Source organism: Elgaria multicarinata, chromosome 4 (assembly GCF_023053635.1).
Source record: "Elgaria multicarinata webbii isolate HBS135686 ecotype San Diego chromosome 4, rElgMul1.1.pri, whole genome shotgun sequence".
In the NCBI taxonomy this organism is placed as follows: Eukaryota; Metazoa; Chordata; class Lepidosauria; order Squamata; family Anguidae; genus Elgaria; species Elgaria multicarinata.
The window spans coordinates 67,667,431-67,685,648 of NC_086174.1; the positions used below are offsets into that span (position 1 = coordinate 67,667,431).

Consider the following 18,218-nt stretch of genomic DNA (forward strand, 5'->3'; position numbering starts at 1 on the left):
TAGGGCACTACCCAGTTTCCCAAGGGGATAGAATGTTCCTTCTTTCAAGACCCCACTTAAGAATAGGGTGGCCACCTATGTGTCACCCAAAAGGCGGAAATGCATCACCCCCCCCCCAAAAAAAAGGGCGAAAGAGGGTGGCTATTTGCATAAAAGTTGGATATGCTAATTTATATGAATAGAAGCAAATTATGAAATAATTATAATTTAAAGTGAAATGCACCATAGTATGGAAGACTGTGCCTAGGTGAACTCCATGCCTGCCTGTTCATTGTTCTGTTCAGTCTTCTGTATGGTTCTTTATCTTTAACTTGGGATTGGATAAGGCAACCCTTCCAATAAAGAACACCTCCAAATAGAGGACTGTCCTCCGTAAAGAGGACACCTGGCTACCTTGGTTATTTCAGTTTCCCAAATTTAATTTAAAAATTGCTGTTGTGTGCCTCTTGTGTGTTTGGTAGAGATCACCTAATGACATTAGCAGATGACAAAGGTTTTCTGCTATGGATATTAGATATACTATTTCCCTCAAAATTAATATTGATTTTGCTGCTGTACTCCACTTCTTAAACAGAGGACACATAAAGGTGAATGAGGACTGTGTAGAAGGGCCATTTCCGGGGCATAAAGAAAGCTAGGTCAGGATACTCATAATCTTATTGCTGAACTACAGTTCCTTAATGGGAAACATTCAAATATCCATAGCATGATGTTTATACTAATGCAATAGTATTGCTAGCATTGAAGCTTGCTGCATTAAAAATGAATGGTACTACTGTTTGTGGTAGATTTGGGTAACTCTTTTCACACATTGAGGTTAGTTGCAAATGTAAGTGTGTTTATTGCTTATCTTACAGCCAATCTACACATTCAGTAGAAGCATGTGTTATAGTCCAGGCTCAGTGCAGATCAAGAATGTCCCATGGACTCCTGCACTCCTTCCCCCACTTCATCCTCCTGCTTTTCAGGCAAATTCTTCCCTTCCCTGTACTAACTATGGTTAGCATTGCATGGTTAGTATTGCATATGCAGGTCTAAATACAAACCCCAATTAGCTCAGAAGCAGTTCTAACCATGATTTTAAAAAACCCTATGGTTTGCAGCTAATTCTCTTTCTCTCTACCTAAATAAACATTATACTGAAAACTATAATAAATGTTTGTAGTAGAAACAAGTGTGAGGGGAAATCTGTGTTGTTGATTTTGGGGATGAAAATTGTTCAAGTTTTCTTAAATTGTTTGGGATCAGAAGAATGAAATATATTTTCAACAGCAAATGATTCATTTCATTTATTATATTTCTATACTACCCTATAACTGAAGCTCTCTGGGCGGTACACAAAAATTAAAAACCATTAAAATACATTATGCAAAGTGCAAAACCATAAATGAGGTATAAATAGGTAGCATACCCAGTTACAACATATATCCAAAACAATATTTTAGATTTCCTCCAGCCCCTACCCAGATCAGATTGGATTGTGATTCTAGGGTTTTCATTTACCTTACTGGCAGGTGGTGTAGCTGCCGTGCTTCAGCCATCTGCTTTTGTTTTATTAGATGTACTTTTTCCCCAATGGTAGAGGCATCTCTAGCATAGAACATGTTCTGCCTTGATCCTTGGTTCTAGCACGTTGTGGTGCGGGAGATATGCACAAGCTGTTGTGGATGCTTCAGAGTTCTTCCATTCTTATTCTACAATTTCATTACAGGTTACATGAGTCAATTTTAAAGTGCAGGCTGAACAACAGTACTGCAACCCGGAAACCACAAGATACAGAGAAGCCACTACTTAAAACTCATTGTGGCTATAAATCGTTTCAGGAACAATGTCTCCTAATTCTTATTTATTAATGAAATCCTAGCTTTATTTAAATGAATGGCAAGACTCCCATGAATTTTAGTGGGTAACTAACAACTTCACTCTTTCAGATGGGCATGTCAGTGCACCAGATAAAAAAGGGAAACCCTATGATGAAGGGGGGAAGCATTAAATCAGATTTATATCTTCTTCAATCCTGCATAATCAGCTGCAGGAACCTAGGCAAAGGGTTACTTCAGCTCCACACTGCACTAACCATCTAGCAAATATTGTTTTAAAGTCAAAGCACATTACATCTGGCTGTTCAGCTAAACATTAATTTGACTGTTCCGTATCACATCCAGATCAATTTGCAGTTCATGATGAGAGTCACACAACTCTCTACTCACCTCAACACAAGCTGACCTGAGTGGCTTCTTGTACTGTGCTTTGTGTTTCCCATGCAATGCAATTTTGAGTCATTTGAATTGATCTAAAACAAAGATGCATTTGTAGGTGTCTTGTTTTGGGTTGGGTTTTTTTAAAGATGGAACAGGGAATATAAATGGATTAAAATTAATTCTAGGATAGATAATGAAAACATGGATTAACAAGAAAATAATGTCTGATATTTCCCCAGTACCCTTGTCCATTAGACATAATACATTTTGTAATTTAGGGAGAGACTTTGAACAATGGGAAAAGAATAACTATTACAGATTTTAGGATTTGGTTTTGGGCTCAGGGAGTATTTCAGCCAAACATCTAGTAAGAAACTTAGGCTGCAAGCCTATACCCACTTTCCTTGAGTTCAATGGCACTTACTTCTGTGTAGGATGTATAGAATTGTGCCGTTAGGTATCAATACCTGATCAGACTTTTTATTACAGGAATTGGGGTAAATGCAACTCAGACAATTGATTCCTTTTGAAATGAGTGTTGCAAAAGGATCAGAAATTATATTCCTGCATTTATCAAATTATATGGACATTTAAAAACAAACAAACCCAAAATTCATGTTAAGGCAATACCTTTGTTAGGCCAATTCAAAAGTAAAAAAAAATGCTGTACAAGCTTTCATCATTTGAAATCTCTTCATCAGGAAAGATGTTACAAAAAGCAGCTCGGGCTGCAGAGAGGAAATAATAATAATAACAATAATAATAATAATAATTCTTACCTGCCTCTCCATTTGGATCAGGGCTGGGAGCAATAATAAGTATAAAATACATAAAACTGAATTAAAAACATACTATACATTATTAAAACATCCTAAAAACAACACCTTGAATTGTCACCTTTGAATTGGCCTAAAAATTATATAGCTTTAATATGGATTTGGGTCTTTTTTTTCTTTTTTCTTATGGCCAACATGACCCCCTTTGCTTAAAAATATATTCTTATTAAATGTAAATTTATACCAGGCCTGTGGGAGTTCCCTATCCGCCCATCACATCCTTTTTCCCAGACCCTCAAATCCATCTCCTAGTAGGGAAAAGCTCTTATCTCCAATCAGCTTTATAACATGTATTATAGAATGTCCAAAGATGCAGGTTTCTCAAATAATCAACAAGGTAAACGAAATTAGATTAGAATTTGGTGCATTAAATTTGTTGCTGAATCATGTACAAATGAGTCAAACAAATAAAGTGGACATTTCGTTGTTAGATTAGAATGGTATGTTTTAATACAGCGCTGAATCACATACAAAATGTGTCAAACAAAGACAATGGAGGTTTGATAATTAACCCTTTCATTGTTGCAAAAAAATTCCATGCTTGATACTAGAAAAATCCAACAATTCAATTTGTAAGAGAATGGTTATTTAAAGTATTAGGAGTTGCATGTATGGCTAAACTAACTGAGATGATATATAAAAGTCATGGGTAAGCTATACAAACTCTTTATTTTTTTCTAAATGGCAGTCTTTTATTTTGTATTGAAGTAATAATTTCGGGTTAGAGAGAATTGATATCTTTGTATTCAGTGAGCATTGACCTGTACATATTATAATAATTAGACATCATCTAACAAAGATCTATCAAAGTGTGGCAAGGCAAAGAGAAGTGGAAGACTTTAAATTAAGAGGAGAAAAGTGGTATTAGCACAGAACAAATACAGGGAAGCAGGAAATCAATGAAGAAAAAAACAAAATAATCCAATTGTCTAGTCAATGTAAAATAAAAGAGTAGTTTTTATTTGGTGTGCCTTGGGTTGCCAAATCTCTTTTAGTAACTAATGTCACAAAGTATACGAGGTAGTACACCTCACGCTAGGGAAAAAGACAGCCAAATATGGATAAATGGAAGGTGGAGAGAAGGAAATAAAAGAAAAGAAAATACTCAAACATGCAGTACAGAAGATCCCATGCTAGCAAAATATAGGTAATGCCAATATTAGACATATTCAAGTAATGGTATTCTATGAACAAAAGATTAGCCTTGATATGAGATCAATGAACGATGAATAATGGATTGTTTGGTTTAACTAGATATGAGGGAGAGAGGAAAATGGCTTTCTTAACATTTCTGACATTTGTGGTGAACTTACAAAGTTGGGTGTAAATGATTGGTTCATCAGATTTGGATTGCTCAGGTGGTGAAGAATTCAATAATATTTTTTATTCAGCTCATTGTATGCTCGCTATCAGTCTAAATGCAAAGTGAAACAATCAGGTGACTGCTTCAACTCATGCCCTGCTGTGACATAATCCAAGGGTGGAAACCCCCCCCCAATATGGTGTACAAGATAAAAACCATACAGAGCAGGTGCAATAAATGTAAATCAATCAATAAATTAATATTCAATAAAAGTTCCATAAAACTGATGGCCAATTTTAAAAATCAATTTTAAAAAGTTATTACTGTAAAAACTAACTAACAAACAACAGCCCAAGACACTACAGCAAGGTCAGTGAAAACAGGTGAGTCTTCAGAGGTTTTCTGAAGACCTGCAAAGAAGGGACCTAACAAACTTTGAATGGAAACTGATTCCAGATGAGTGGGGCCACCACTGAGAAGGTCCTCTTTCTTTTACTCACCAGCCTAACTGCATTTAGGCTGGGCAAGCAAGAAGAGCCTCTATTGATGACTTCAGAGTGTAGGCAAGTTGGTAGGCAAGGAGAAGGCGGTCCTTCAAGTAACTTGGGCCCAACCCAAGATATGTCATCTTGACGTGTGTTTACGTAAATAGAGGAAAAGGGGAAAAGGTGGCATATGGATTAATGTCTTTGTAGTGCCCCAGCAAATGGTTCCATATGTATACGTTTTATAGTTCAGCATTGTTTGTGTGTTATAATTACATTGACATGCAGGGCTTCATACTTGAGAGCCAAGCAACCCATTCAGAAAAATACCATGGTAGAGCCCTCCTGGGACTGTACTACTTCAGGACATCAGTGAGAGATCTCGTGTCTGAATGCACCCTGCAGCAGCAGCAACAAAAAGCTCCCTGCTATGGAATGCTTGCCTGTCAGGGACAAGGCTAGGAACATATAAAGCTGCCTTGTATTGAGTTAGAGCATTGATTCCATAAAACCCAGTACTGACTGGCAGTAACTCTTCAGAGTCTTGAAGTCTTTCACGTCACCTGCTTCAGACTTCAAACTTCTTGGAACATAATCAGGATTCAAACCATGAATTCTTTGTATAATACACAAGCTCATCATCTGGGTAGTTCTTATTCTGTTCATTCATAAATATTGTTTTTCACTCGACAGCCAGCCAATGACAGTAAATGTTCTGGCTTTACAGATGAAAGCTCTGTGTCAGAATACTCCAAGCTGGTCAAGAAGGCATTTGGAAATATATATTGCCTTTTACACTTTTTGATATTAATTCAACTAGTCAGGACAGTCTCTTGGCCCCACTTGAATGATAACCAATATCCCGGCTGTATGCTTTATGTCTCCCATAAGAAGCTAGTATTAGCACTACGGTCATCTGCCTTTTGTCTCAACTGATATGAATGTAAAAGCTCTACATTTAATATAAATCATTAACCATCCAAGTAGGTTGGTTTTGGTATCAAAATAACACATTACCATGCAAAACCAGAAAAGAGACAGATTTCTAGAGAATGTTATTTATACATTTCAACCCTTTCTTTCAGCTGGGATGTTGAATCTCTTTCATCCTGAAAGCCGAATTCAATTATGAGAAAGCTCACAGGGTCCAAATTCCAGTGGTGAGAGGAGCTGAAGGCAAAAGTGGCTGAGGCAAATCTATATCTATATCTATCTATCAGCATATTTTAGCATAAAGCTCTTTCTGCCAGAAACTAAGCCTTAGAAGAGGCATTTCTTCCTTTTAGAATGGGGAAAAAACTTCAAAAACCACCAAACTATTGGTGATTGGGGGAAAGGAAAGCGGGCGTGGTCATCTGGGGAATCTCGGAGGATCCAATTGGGACTTTAGGTGGGGCAGATTTTGTCCTGGGCCTGAGTTCAACATTGCTCTCCTTCCCATTGAGAATACATCTTTCCTGAGCGTACATTACTCTCCAACCCGTGTTATCCTTACAACAACACTGTGAGTAGGTTGGGCTGAGAGATAGAGTGAGTGGCCCAGGATCATAATTACATAATTATAACTACAAAATTTATTAGCTAATCATATATTTTTAAAACATGTCTTAACGTATAAAAACCAGACCTAAATGTTTATTAATGAGGTTTCTGAAATCCATTACTAAATAATTCCCATACAATAGAACTCTCAAATAAAAAAAATTACATCATGACATCAGTCATCAGAAAATTTACATGATGACATCAATCTTGTTATATATAATTCCCCATTTCGTCCTCAATATTGAAAATATTTATCATTTCAATGTTTCCAGTGCTTCCAAATCTTACTTTGCTATATCAGATAATATCAGTTCTTTCCAAACTTCTTCATATTACCCATCATTTCAATTCCCATTGCAAGATTGTTGCTGTGTCCAGTTGTTTCCATTTCTGAGTGATAAACATTTCAGTTTTTCCAGGTCTTTCATATTAAGGAGTTGGGTCTTATGAAAACTTAGAGGTCAAAGGCTAAGAGCAGAGACCACAGTTGCACATACAATTATGGAAGAGATAAAATAAAGATTTATTATCAAAGATTCATGCATTAATTTTAGAAGCCATAAGTCCTGTTTGGGCATTTATGCACATCCAAGCCAAATCATGTGAGGAGGGTGAGTGGGAGCACACTCACCGGTTGGCCCCCTTCATTGTAGCTTCACTGCCCTCCCACGTGCTGGAAGGGGAACTCCTGCAGCAGGGAGCCTACATGTGTACAGCCATCTCACTACTTTATAAGTTCTCCTTATGAAGGAGGTAGGACAGGGAGCAACTGGCATGGGCAGAAGTCCCTATAAGTGCCATGAGTCCCTGTCTTATGAATCCTTATGAGTCCCTATTTGTGGTATGAACTCTTCTGAGTCCTCCTATGTGTGTCATGAATCCTTCATTGTGGTTAGCACAGCAGTATTAACAGCCGTAGGGCGGAAAGTGGCTCTGACTGCTGCCACATTCTCTCCCTCCCTGAAACTTCGTGCCTCCCTCTTCAGCTATTGTGTGCCCACCTCACAATTTGAGAACCGCTGTTCATACGTACCCTCTGATTTTAAGTGGAACGGTGTACGTCAATGGCAGTGTTGCCCAGTTAAAAGATAGGAGCACAACAAGCGTGCTATCAAAAGGGTTACGTTCTTTGTGAGTGTGTAATTTTAACTGCTTGGTAGGTCTCGCTTTTAAAGTACTCATCTTTTGTATGCTTCCTTTGGGTGTTACTCCCAGGGAACACCACAAGACTTACTTACAAGTAAACATAAGGAGGCTTGGGCTGCATCCTGCATACAAAACCCAAAGCTTCAACATAACAGCGACTTACGGCCGAATTCTAAATCTGTTTTCTGCAAATTAACACATTTGCAAGGAACTGTGTGGGAGCGTAGGTGATAGTTTCCCTTTGATACTACTCATCGGTCATGTTTCTTTTTAATTAATAATGATTTAATTTGGAGAACGTGCTTGGGTCATGACACCAGTGTCAGTCTGGAGGGCACAAACAAGGGTGGCTTCCCCCCCCCCCACCTTTTCCTTTTTTTTTGCATGAAAGGAAGCAAGAAGGATTAAGAGGGGAAGAAAAAGATGCCACACAAAGGGCTTTTGTTTGAAGGTTGGTTTCTATAACAGCTGAAAGTAAAGGGGGCGAGCGAAGGGATGCCTTCCTCCTCCGGCTAATTGGCGGGGCTCTGTCGAGAGGCCGGGTCGAGTTACACGAGGAAAGTTGCCCTCTCTCCCCTCGACCGCTGAACCGCGGCTTGAAAAGGAAATGACATTCGGTGGGGCGGGCAAACGTCAGCCGAGGGGGAGGCCTTTTTTAAATTATTATTTAAGGCCCCACCCCTCGGGTGGAGTCTGGGTTTCTTTCACAGTGTTGGCTGACTTCCCGCTCCTGCCAAGTAAGGGGCCGTTCGCGAGCTCCGAGCCTCTCGGTGTGCTCTCCGCTGCACCTCCGTGAAGGGCGGCTCGCACGAGGTAGGCGCGATTTTCTTGCCCTGACTTCTCGAGAACTTTGCATTTGCATGACTGGTGTTCTGTTTCCCACCTCTCCATCCTTCACCCCACCCGCTCACCCTTTCCTCGGTTGGGTTGTAGCCCTTTAAAAGCCCGGAAGTATCTAGAGTACTCGATGATAGTATACAATGCGGGGCGGGGGGAGATTCGCATGTGTGGATGGACTCGAAGCGTGTCGTCTCCTTGGAAAGAACTTCTTTGATTTAATGTAATTTGCTGCCTTCTTCTTCCCCTTTCAGTCTCAGTTCCTTAATTCATTTAGTCTAAGGGCGGGGAGGCAGGCGGGAAAGCTGAAGCCAACGAGAATTTTCCTGCTGCATGTTGGTTCCCTCTTGTGCCATGCAACATCTTCTTGCTTTCCTTCGCTGTTTCCATGGAGACAGTAAAAAAATCATACAAACCCCCCCCCCCCCCCCACACACACACTTACTTCTCGGCTTGTTGTTTCTGTTATCCTACATTACATTTAGCAAAGGCGTGGTGTGTGTTTGGATGGATGGATTCGTGCACGGTTCCAGCACGCGCGTTTGTGGCTTCTTCCCCTCACGTTCCGTTTTGGCTTTTCCCCAACCACAAAGGGCACGGGTTGCCTAGGAAACAGACATTTGTGACATTCTATTTACAGCCACTTTCCTGTATATGCTTTACTCACCGTGAGGACGATGTTGTAGCCCCAAATAATTAGCATTTGCTAATGAACTCCAACGAGGTGCTTAAATGGACGCAGCCTGTTTTTTCCATCTAGATCTGGAGACGCTACTAAGGCTACTTCGGGATTAAGAAAAAGTGATGCCAGTGAACACTACTTGTTAAACTATCGAAAGTTGGGCTTGGAAGAAGTTGTTTCTCTTGCATATATGTGGTCTGTTGCTGATAGCTAGTATTACTAGCTGGATCAAGGCAAGTTGCACATCTGTTCAAGCAGATGTTCCAGGCAGAGTCCGTTTGGCTTTGTAGTTGCACGGAATAAAATGAGCTTCAACAAGTGGACGTTCCCTGATGGACAAACCAGCGCTGAAAACGGTTTATTGTACACTCTTGAAACGAGCCTTATTTTTAAAAGTGTGAATTGTTTCTGCTGGCAGCATTTGTTGCTTAGATGTACCGAAGTGTTTGTGAGAACTAATGTAGCGCTAAGGCTGCAGTCCTCAATGCATTTACAAATGAGTAAGCCCCATTAAATACAGAGGGACTTGCTTCTGAGTAAATGTGTGCAGGGTTGCACTGTAGAAGGCTGTTCAGTGTGAGCTGGCTTTTGATCCCTGAAAGGACTCCAAGGTGTCCATAGAATCGTTCTTCTCAATACATCATCTATGCAAATGTGTGACAGAATCTGACTTTGGCATGCATAGGAGTACAAATGAAGATAATTTATTGCACTTGACACATAGGCAATGATGATGCCTGACACAGCTAAACTTTAGTTGTGTTCCTGGAATGCTTCCCCCAAAGCCCTTACCTGGCCTGTTTGCAGAGATGAGAAGTCTGAATGTTAAATGGACCTGGCATCTTGCCCCAAGTGGAATCTTCTGATTTATCTAGAACGCTCTCCTGCTTTAGTTACATAAATTCCATGCTGCTACATTTTTTTTTAGTATGTATATTTTATTGCTGCTCTGTGTTTGGTAAGTGGCTTTGAATATCTAGCATAGAATAGCGGAGAAGAAATTAACTGAAATAAACAAATGGAATACTTAGTAGTTAGTCCTGCTGTGTTCAGTAGTTACTCCCAGGGAAAGGTGCACTGGACTGTAAGAACAATGCCTTTAATTCAAAATGATTTGGCTTGTGCTGCACAGCCCGCATCCTCCTGACAGATAGACCATTTCAAATACTTTGTTACTTGCCACACTGATCTGAGTAAACACAGGACACATAACAGTGCTCAGGCTCAATTGGTATTTTAACTTTTTTTCCTTGGTAATTGACTGGGTGCAGATTACAAGTCACTGTATCCTAGCCCAGGCTGCTTTCTTTATGATGAAAGAAAAATAAATATGAAAAGGTGTAGGATATGTACTGTATCTTTTGCTGTACTGGGGCCTTCGTTTTGTTTGGCTTATTAAGTGTTCATGGTCTTTAGTCTGATGTTAAGAGTTCAGGATGTGATGTATTCTGCCAAGGCAAGGGTTGCCTAAGCATTGGTAAATGTACTCATTCCTAAATTCTTTCTGCAAGAAGGAAGAATAATACTGTGAATTTCTTCCTCATCTCTGCTTGTAGAGGTGATTCAGGCTGCAATCTTATACATACTTATGAAGGAGTAAGGTCCATTGAACTTCTGAGTAGACATGCATAGAATTGCACTGGAATCTATAGTTCCAGGGAATTAGTTCATCTCCATTCAAATCAATGGGGATGTCATTTTTCTCTTAATTATGGTCCTGTGCAGAATTAAGTGGGTTTAAGCCACTTAACTAGGCTTATGTGTGCCTAACTGCATTAGACCAGCCAGTACACTGACTGATGTTCAGCTATGCTGGTTTAAGTTGTTTGAGAAATTTCCATAAAATTGAGTTTATAGCTGCCTTTCATGGCACAGTTGCACAGTCATTGATTTTATGAAAGACAGGTGTGCATCTAAAACAATTCCTTCAGCCCGCAAGCACTAGGTTTTCAAAATATGATTATGCCCAGACTGCCTGGATTGTAGTGGGAGCAGCTGCTGAAGCACAAATATCCATACCAAAAACAAATAGTCAGCTGTGTTGGCCGCAAGAAAAAAGCCAAAAGCCATATAATATTTTTATTATGCCAATCAAAGATAACAAAAAATGTACTAGCCTTCGAGATCTCCATACCTCTTCATTAGGCAAGATGTTAAAAAAAAAGGGGGGGGGTTGGTGGAGGAAACAGGGGAGGGGGAGACTTTGAAGGAGGAGGGGCTACAGATATTCAAACTGGGCTCTGCCAGGAGGTATGCTGGGGGTTGTCTTCACGGTGCCCCTCCTAAATGTGTTTTCACTTACCCAGGGTGGCATCAGGTAATCCCCATGCCAAGGAGGGAGCGTGGGGTTTCAGATCTGCCACCCACCCCCGTCATTGTATTTGTATACTGCTTTTACCTGAACAAAAGCAGCAAAAGCATGACAAACACCCGAACACATCAATATTTATATGAAATGATACAAAGTAGCTTCATAATGTATAAGAAAATAACCTCACCATAAAAATAACACAATTCATAAATAATTTGATTTCAAGCAAGAACTCTTATTGTTTAACACTGCTACAGTAACAAATTGGAAGTGCAGAAAGTAACTGTGCAAATGTATTGTCAGTAATTTGGGGAAAGGCTCTGTTCTATTCAGCTTATATGGAAGGACTTTGCACAAATTGCATTTACACTGTTCCTGACTCTTGACTGCAGACGATGCTAACATCAGAGGGGTAAAGCTTACATGTGCATCTAGGGATGTGAAATGGTCTACTGCAATTAGACAATTTTTGCTTCCTGACACAGAGTCCAAATGCTACCCTTCCCGATATTAGTGACAACACTCAAGAAGCAAAATATTGCTGCACCATTCAGATATTGATTTCTGCTTTCATTTATCTCACACACCCCTTTTATGGTGCTTGCTACCTGAACCTGGGGGCGGGGGCACTTATGAATTGACAGAAAGGAAGAAATACATCATCTTAAAGAGCACAAAAGAACAGTTGTTTGCATAACATTTGCATATGTTGTGCTATATATAGATGCAAATTTAGAAATTAGTATTATAATCTAAATAGAAATACTGTACATCTCACCATACTGACCAGGAATGACCTGCTTATTCAGGTGTTAACTGTTGATGGGCAAGAGTTCGTATGGTTCATTATATTTATATTTAAATTGGACCGGACAGAGCTCCAACTAGAGGAGGCTGTCAAATGGTGCATGGTCTTCTGGCAGCCATTCAGATAGTGGACTGTAAAAGAGAATATCTGGCCACCCTTCCTGAAGCAGGTCTCATCATCCTGCTGTAAGGCAGGGCTGGCCTTGACTGGAGTACTCTATGGCCTTATTAGCATGTAAAAACCAAATCCTATGAAGAACAATTAAAAGAACTGAGCATGTTTAGCCTGGAGAAGATAAGATGGTGAGACGTCGTAGCAGGCTTCAAATATCGGCAAGGGTGTCAAGTAGAAAATGGACCATGACTGAAATGGAGTGAGCTGTGGATTTGGGGAGCACAGTCTCTTTCCTGTCTCCTCTTCCTTCTCGGAGGGGACAAGGCTTTGAGCACCCTTGTCCTACATGTATAATACAAAAATCCCCTTTCTACAGAACCTCTGTAGGATGTGGCAATGGCAATAAGAAGCTGCTGGAACCTCTTTCAAAAACCAATGCGAGAGTGAGGCACCACCATGAGGAGAGGGTTCAGTGATAACCAGCCATTTGGGTTGACTAGCATTCCTGTTCTTACAACCAGAGGCCTTTTTAAGTTTCCTTTTTGGCATGCAGAAGAACCAGTAAGAACCTGCCCACAAGAGGAACAATGTGTCCTTGTCTACATTTGTTACATTCATCACAAAAAATCAACCTTTGTGATAAATTCGCCTATCCCTTGATACCAGTGACTGCTATTGATATTGGATTGTGAACAGGGACACTTGGTATGTGATGGCCTCATCCCATGCAGTTAATTTTGGGGATAATGCCTAGCACATGGATGGGGAACCCCTCATCCATGGGCCTAATCCAACCTACAGAACTTCCCTTACCCGTTCTGCAGAACCTACATGAATTCCTCCCCTGGAGAATCCCCACTGTTATCTCTGATCTATATGCCCCATGTGCCCTAGAGAGTGAGTAATTCCCCATGGAGATGCTGGTTCCTGTGGTATATATGTCTAGACCAGCTCAGAGGTAAAGTGCTGCTATCAACAACAGAACAAATTATCTGATGCTGTTCTCCCAGTGCCGGAGCAAGGGGGTCATGTCTTCTTTTGTGCACCAGTAGGAACAGCAAGAATACTTGGGATATGTCTTAGGTACATGACTGAAGGAGATTTTCCATTCCCATCCTCTTACATGTTGTGCCAGCAAATCTATGTAATATAAGGGTTTCCAGGGATATGTTGCGAGAAATGAACTGAATAGAAATGGGCAAAAATGTTCTATTTGGCTTTACTTATTCCTAATATAAATCCCATGTTAATTGTCACAAGGTGCCATATTGGACAATTCTGATTACTTACTAGGAAAATATGTATTTACCCTTTTTTCTCATTAAATGAAGTAAAAGGCCAGCTTCCTGGCAAATGTTCAGGAAAGACTGCCAGAAATGACTAAGAACACAGCCTTGCAAGTCCAGAAAATATAAATGTGGTATTATGCAGGTGACTGGATCTTTGAGGAAGGTTTTAAAGCAAACTGTCATATCCACAGATGACTTTGTCTCATGACCACTGTAAATACAAGTGTCTTGTGATGTCTCTCTGAAACAACCAGCCTTCTAGGCAAAGAAAAATGAAGGTCATTCGTGTACAGTGATTCGGCTGCCACGATATGGGAAATCAGGGCTGGAAACCTGTAACTGCTTACTTGGGGGTAAGCTCCGTTGCAGTCAATGAGATTTTTTTAAAAATGTCTAAGATTATGCAGTGAATTTTGGAACTTAAGGTAGTAGCAAGATGTTGCCAATTTATTTCTGTATTTAATTTATTTATATCCTGCCTTTCCACCTAAAAGTGATGTTCAAGGCAGCTGACAATAATTAAACCAGGATTAAAACAAAAATGTGATTAAAACAATCATAAAAACAATTCAAAACACAATAATAAAAGTAATAAACAGCACCCAATCCAACAGGACTTCTTTCGGTAACAGATAGCATACATGCCAACGGCTTACCTGAACAGAAACGCCTTTAAGGAGTTTTTTGCTTTTGTTTTGTTTTGTTGGTCTTTTACAGGGGTGTGGGGAGGGAATGTAAGGAATGAGTAAGATTTAGGGTGGATCTGACCTGGGCTGCTTTCTCACTAGGACCTTCCTATGCTGATGACAAGTTGTTGCTCTACTGTCAGCAGAAAGGGGGATTAAAGCAGGGGTCCGTATGGCACTGAAAAGCGTTCAGTATTCACTATTAAATGTATAATGTTAACCAGCAAAGTGGGGGTGGGTGGGGGTGATATTAGCTTTTAAGTAATAGGGGATGAGACCATGTCCTGAGAACATTTCCTAATATTAATGCTTAGTAGTACAATTCCACTCTAAATTTTTTTTAAAAAAAGTTATCTAAGAATGAACCAGGGAAAGGAAAGAGGTGCTGAGTTTTCTTTATTTTAAAACTTTGCATAGAATGTACTATTCATTATTGTAGGTGAGGATGATGGTTATGTCTCTTTTTATATTTAAGTTGTGTAATGCTTGATTCATGAGCTATACTGCTATATTTTTAAAAAATGTATTTCTGGGCACCATTTTAGTACTTACAAAGAATGTTGTATAAAATCTGTGGGAGAAGAAAGACATTAATCCTCCTTTCTCTTTCTAAGCAAGGTGGACCATTATCATTACTTTACATTAGTTTATTCAACTCTTGTGTTAGGATGGTATGCCTCATTCCCTGCATATGGCAGAAATGGACTTTGCTGCTCAAGGAACGCTTCACGTGTGACAGTTTTTCTGCTGTGGTATTACTTCTATGGAAAAGAAAAGGCATGTACAAATAATCTGTTCATGACATGGCAATGTGCATGTTTGTTTTTGCAGCATGAATCACAGATGTGAAACTGCAGCTGATTACTTCCGCCATTGATTTCATGGTGCAATAGACACGTGCTTGTTTCATCATGTGGTGTCTCTGGGCTGTATTCTATTCAACAGTAGCACTAATGTAAATTATGTTGCACTAGCATAAGCTACCTCTAGCACAATGCCAACAGCATTTGGTGGCATGACAATTTCCCCCAGAAAACCCACTGCTCTAGCAAATGGTATTGGCAGCATTGTACTAGGGGTTGCTTATGTTAGTGCAACATAATTTACATTAGTGCTAGCGTCAAATGGGATTCTACCTTCTGTTTTGTCTTGGCTATTTTGGGGAGTGCTCAAACTATTCCCTTTTCTTTCTTTTTTACTTGGGAGAGGTGTTCTGCAACAAACAATTCCCTTGATCCTCATGCAACATGAAAGGAAATGATATTAACAATATATCCTCATCTTGGAGTGGCAACAAGAATGATATGAAGACTGGTGTGAAGTTTGCAAATACACATGGGCTCTTTTAAATAGCTCCATGTGTCAGCTGTTATGTGATAGGCTGATTACTTAAGAGCAGGCTCGCCATACACTTGGGATTTCCAAAATCTATAAAACTTTCTTTTGAGACAGATTTCTCTACACCAACACAAGTATCTAAACTGCGTGATAAAATTCTATCTGAAGAGTTTATCGCCTATCAGTGAAAGAGCATGTTTTACAGTAGCCTCCATGTGACAGGTGGAGAAAAGAGGGTGTTCTATCATTCTTGGAAGGAAGCCAGCCTTAATGTTCCAAAGAAGTACTTGATGTGGTGCAAATAGATCTCAAGAACATGGTATCAGTGATGCTTTTAAGTATGCACTGATTTTTCTTTAAAAAAACACCTTTCATGCATTACTCCTGAATGCATTGTGAATGGCTGCTGTTAACAATGATCACAGTAGATACTTTCTACATTTCATTTTCCATTGACCTTACTGTTTACACATTAATGTATGCATTTACCTATGACTGTAACACTTGTTGCATCTGATGAGATGGACTGAAGTCCATCTCATGAATTTATTGGTTGTTAAGATGCCACAAGACCCTTTGACGTTTTTGCTGCAATGCCTCTGGAAAGCATTACTTTTTGACACCGTCTTAAACTTTCTTTTTATGTATTTGTTATTATGTTCTACCACTTTACAGTTCATTTGACGCATAATCTGTCTATCACTTATTCTGGACGGTACAGTTACCAGCTCTTTTGCTCCCAAAAAAGCATCCATGTTGCTTATGAGAAAGAGATGTATCACACATCCCCTTCACCCAGTATAAGTGCACTAGGAACTGTGTTCTATACTCCTGTATGTGAATTATTATTATTATTATTTTATTATTGAAGATTTAGATGGCTTAATTTCTTGCCAACTTAAACCCGCTTTCTTCATTGATTTGCTTAGCATTAGTTTTGCTTCATCATGTTTTTGTTGGCACCAGAAGCTAGACTGGAATTTTGGTATCTTCTCCTTTTAAACTACTGAATAAAAGAGAGGAAAGCCATTACTATCCAGAAATTTGTCTGGCTCCTCTAAGAAGTACATTTGCAAAATATAGTACAAAACAGTTTGAGAAATCTAGATGTTTCTTGTCTTTTTCCCCTTCTTTTCTTCATGGAGTAGCCAATAGATCACAGAAATTGTGAATGATCCTCTCATTAGGATCGGAACGTCTGGTCTCTCTTGGACTGCTTTTTCAGGTTTTATTCTTCTTCAAGCCCTTTAGGTTTTGCTCTTGGCTTATGACTCTGGCTTGTTAGGAGAGCAACAAACTGGAGTTCCTGGTTCAGTTATACATAATAGATGGAGAGTACCTGACTTGTTTGGTCACTCCTGCTGGCAGGAGGTCCCAGGTGGTTGCAACCGCATGTTTGCTCAATTCTGATATTGTTGAATGCAAACTGGCCCATTGTGTATTGCTTTGTGTTCAAGTCAGTGGTGATTGCTTTAACTTCCACAAAATGTTAGCATAAAGCATTCATGTTTATGAATATATTGTATGGCAATATATGGCAACAACCTTGACTTTCAAAAGCATGAATTCTAGGTTTATTTAAAGACTCATCACATTGTGTTTTTAACATGTTGATATTATGAAATTATGGTAGCCTAAGTTTCTTTTGCCTTGATAGCACTTACCATAATTGTGATTGCATATAACTAAAGAAAAACACATATGCTGGTTGCATCTCCTTAGCTTGAGATGACCTTTCAGTGTGATAACTGGTGCCAAATCAATTTCCCACCCACAGGCAGACACAATAGCACTCTTAAATAAGCCTTTATCAATTTTATTGTAACTTCCTGGGTTTGTACATGTAGAAATAGCTTTTCTGTGCTATAACTTTCTGTTGGTGATATCTGTCAAGTAGGGTTATTTCTTTTTTCAGGCATACCAGCAGAGGGGAAAGAGAAAGAAGTATAGCATTAATAATATTGACCTTGAAAGAGAAATGAAGAGCTAATATTGGCATTACCCATTGTTTTCTGTAGCCGATTCAGAAAGTAAACATAAGCTCTTGAGGACTTGCTGGTGTTCAAGTAGAAAAGGAACATGAAATTCTTAACATTTATGTCTTGGAAGTGGTTGAAGTTTCTAAAGTGGGCTTTTTAGGGTCTAAAGAGTAGGAATAGACTTTGTTTAAATAATTCATATATTTCTTATCCAGGATTTTAGAGTCTCTAGAGGTGACCTCTTAAAGTGCTTTTTCAAGTTATGTTGCTCTTGTGTCATGTTGCAGTTCCAGTGGCAACTAAGAGATGTTCCAAAAAGGTTGGTGTGTTCTCTTACAGGGCCTGTACCCATTACAGGTGTGAATAGAAGGAATTTGTTTTCAAATTGTGAAAAATGTCACATTTTCCGAAACTGAAATTTCTAGCCTGCTGCAACAATAAAAAGTCTAAAAATATAGCTGTCGCTGCTTTTTACACTCCTAGATCTCCCTCTTGCTTATTCTTTGTTCCCCATATTCCTGTTTGCATGTGTGTGTTTGGTTTGTGTGTGTCTCTCCTCCTAGAGAAAACCGATTTAAACTGAAACTTAAGTACACTCCAGCAGAGGGCAATCTTAGGATCAAAGGAAACTATATGAAGAGTATTAGTGTTTCATTCC

At 39.4% G+C, this 18,218-nt stretch overlaps 1 protein-coding gene across 1 annotated transcript in view; it reads left to right on the forward strand.

Moving 5' to 3' along the window:
* Nucleotides 1-8,261: 8,261 nt before the first annotated feature.
* AGPAT4 (1-acylglycerol-3-phosphate O-acyltransferase 4) overlaps nucleotides 8,262-18,218 on the forward strand; it is a 69,967-nt gene continuing 60,010 nt past the window's right edge. Inside the window, exon 1 of the mRNA XM_063125677.1 lies at nucleotides 8,262-8,329. The gene's annotated coding sequence lies outside the window, so the exon portion shown is untranslated. The remainder of the gene's footprint in view (nucleotides 8,330-18,218) is intronic.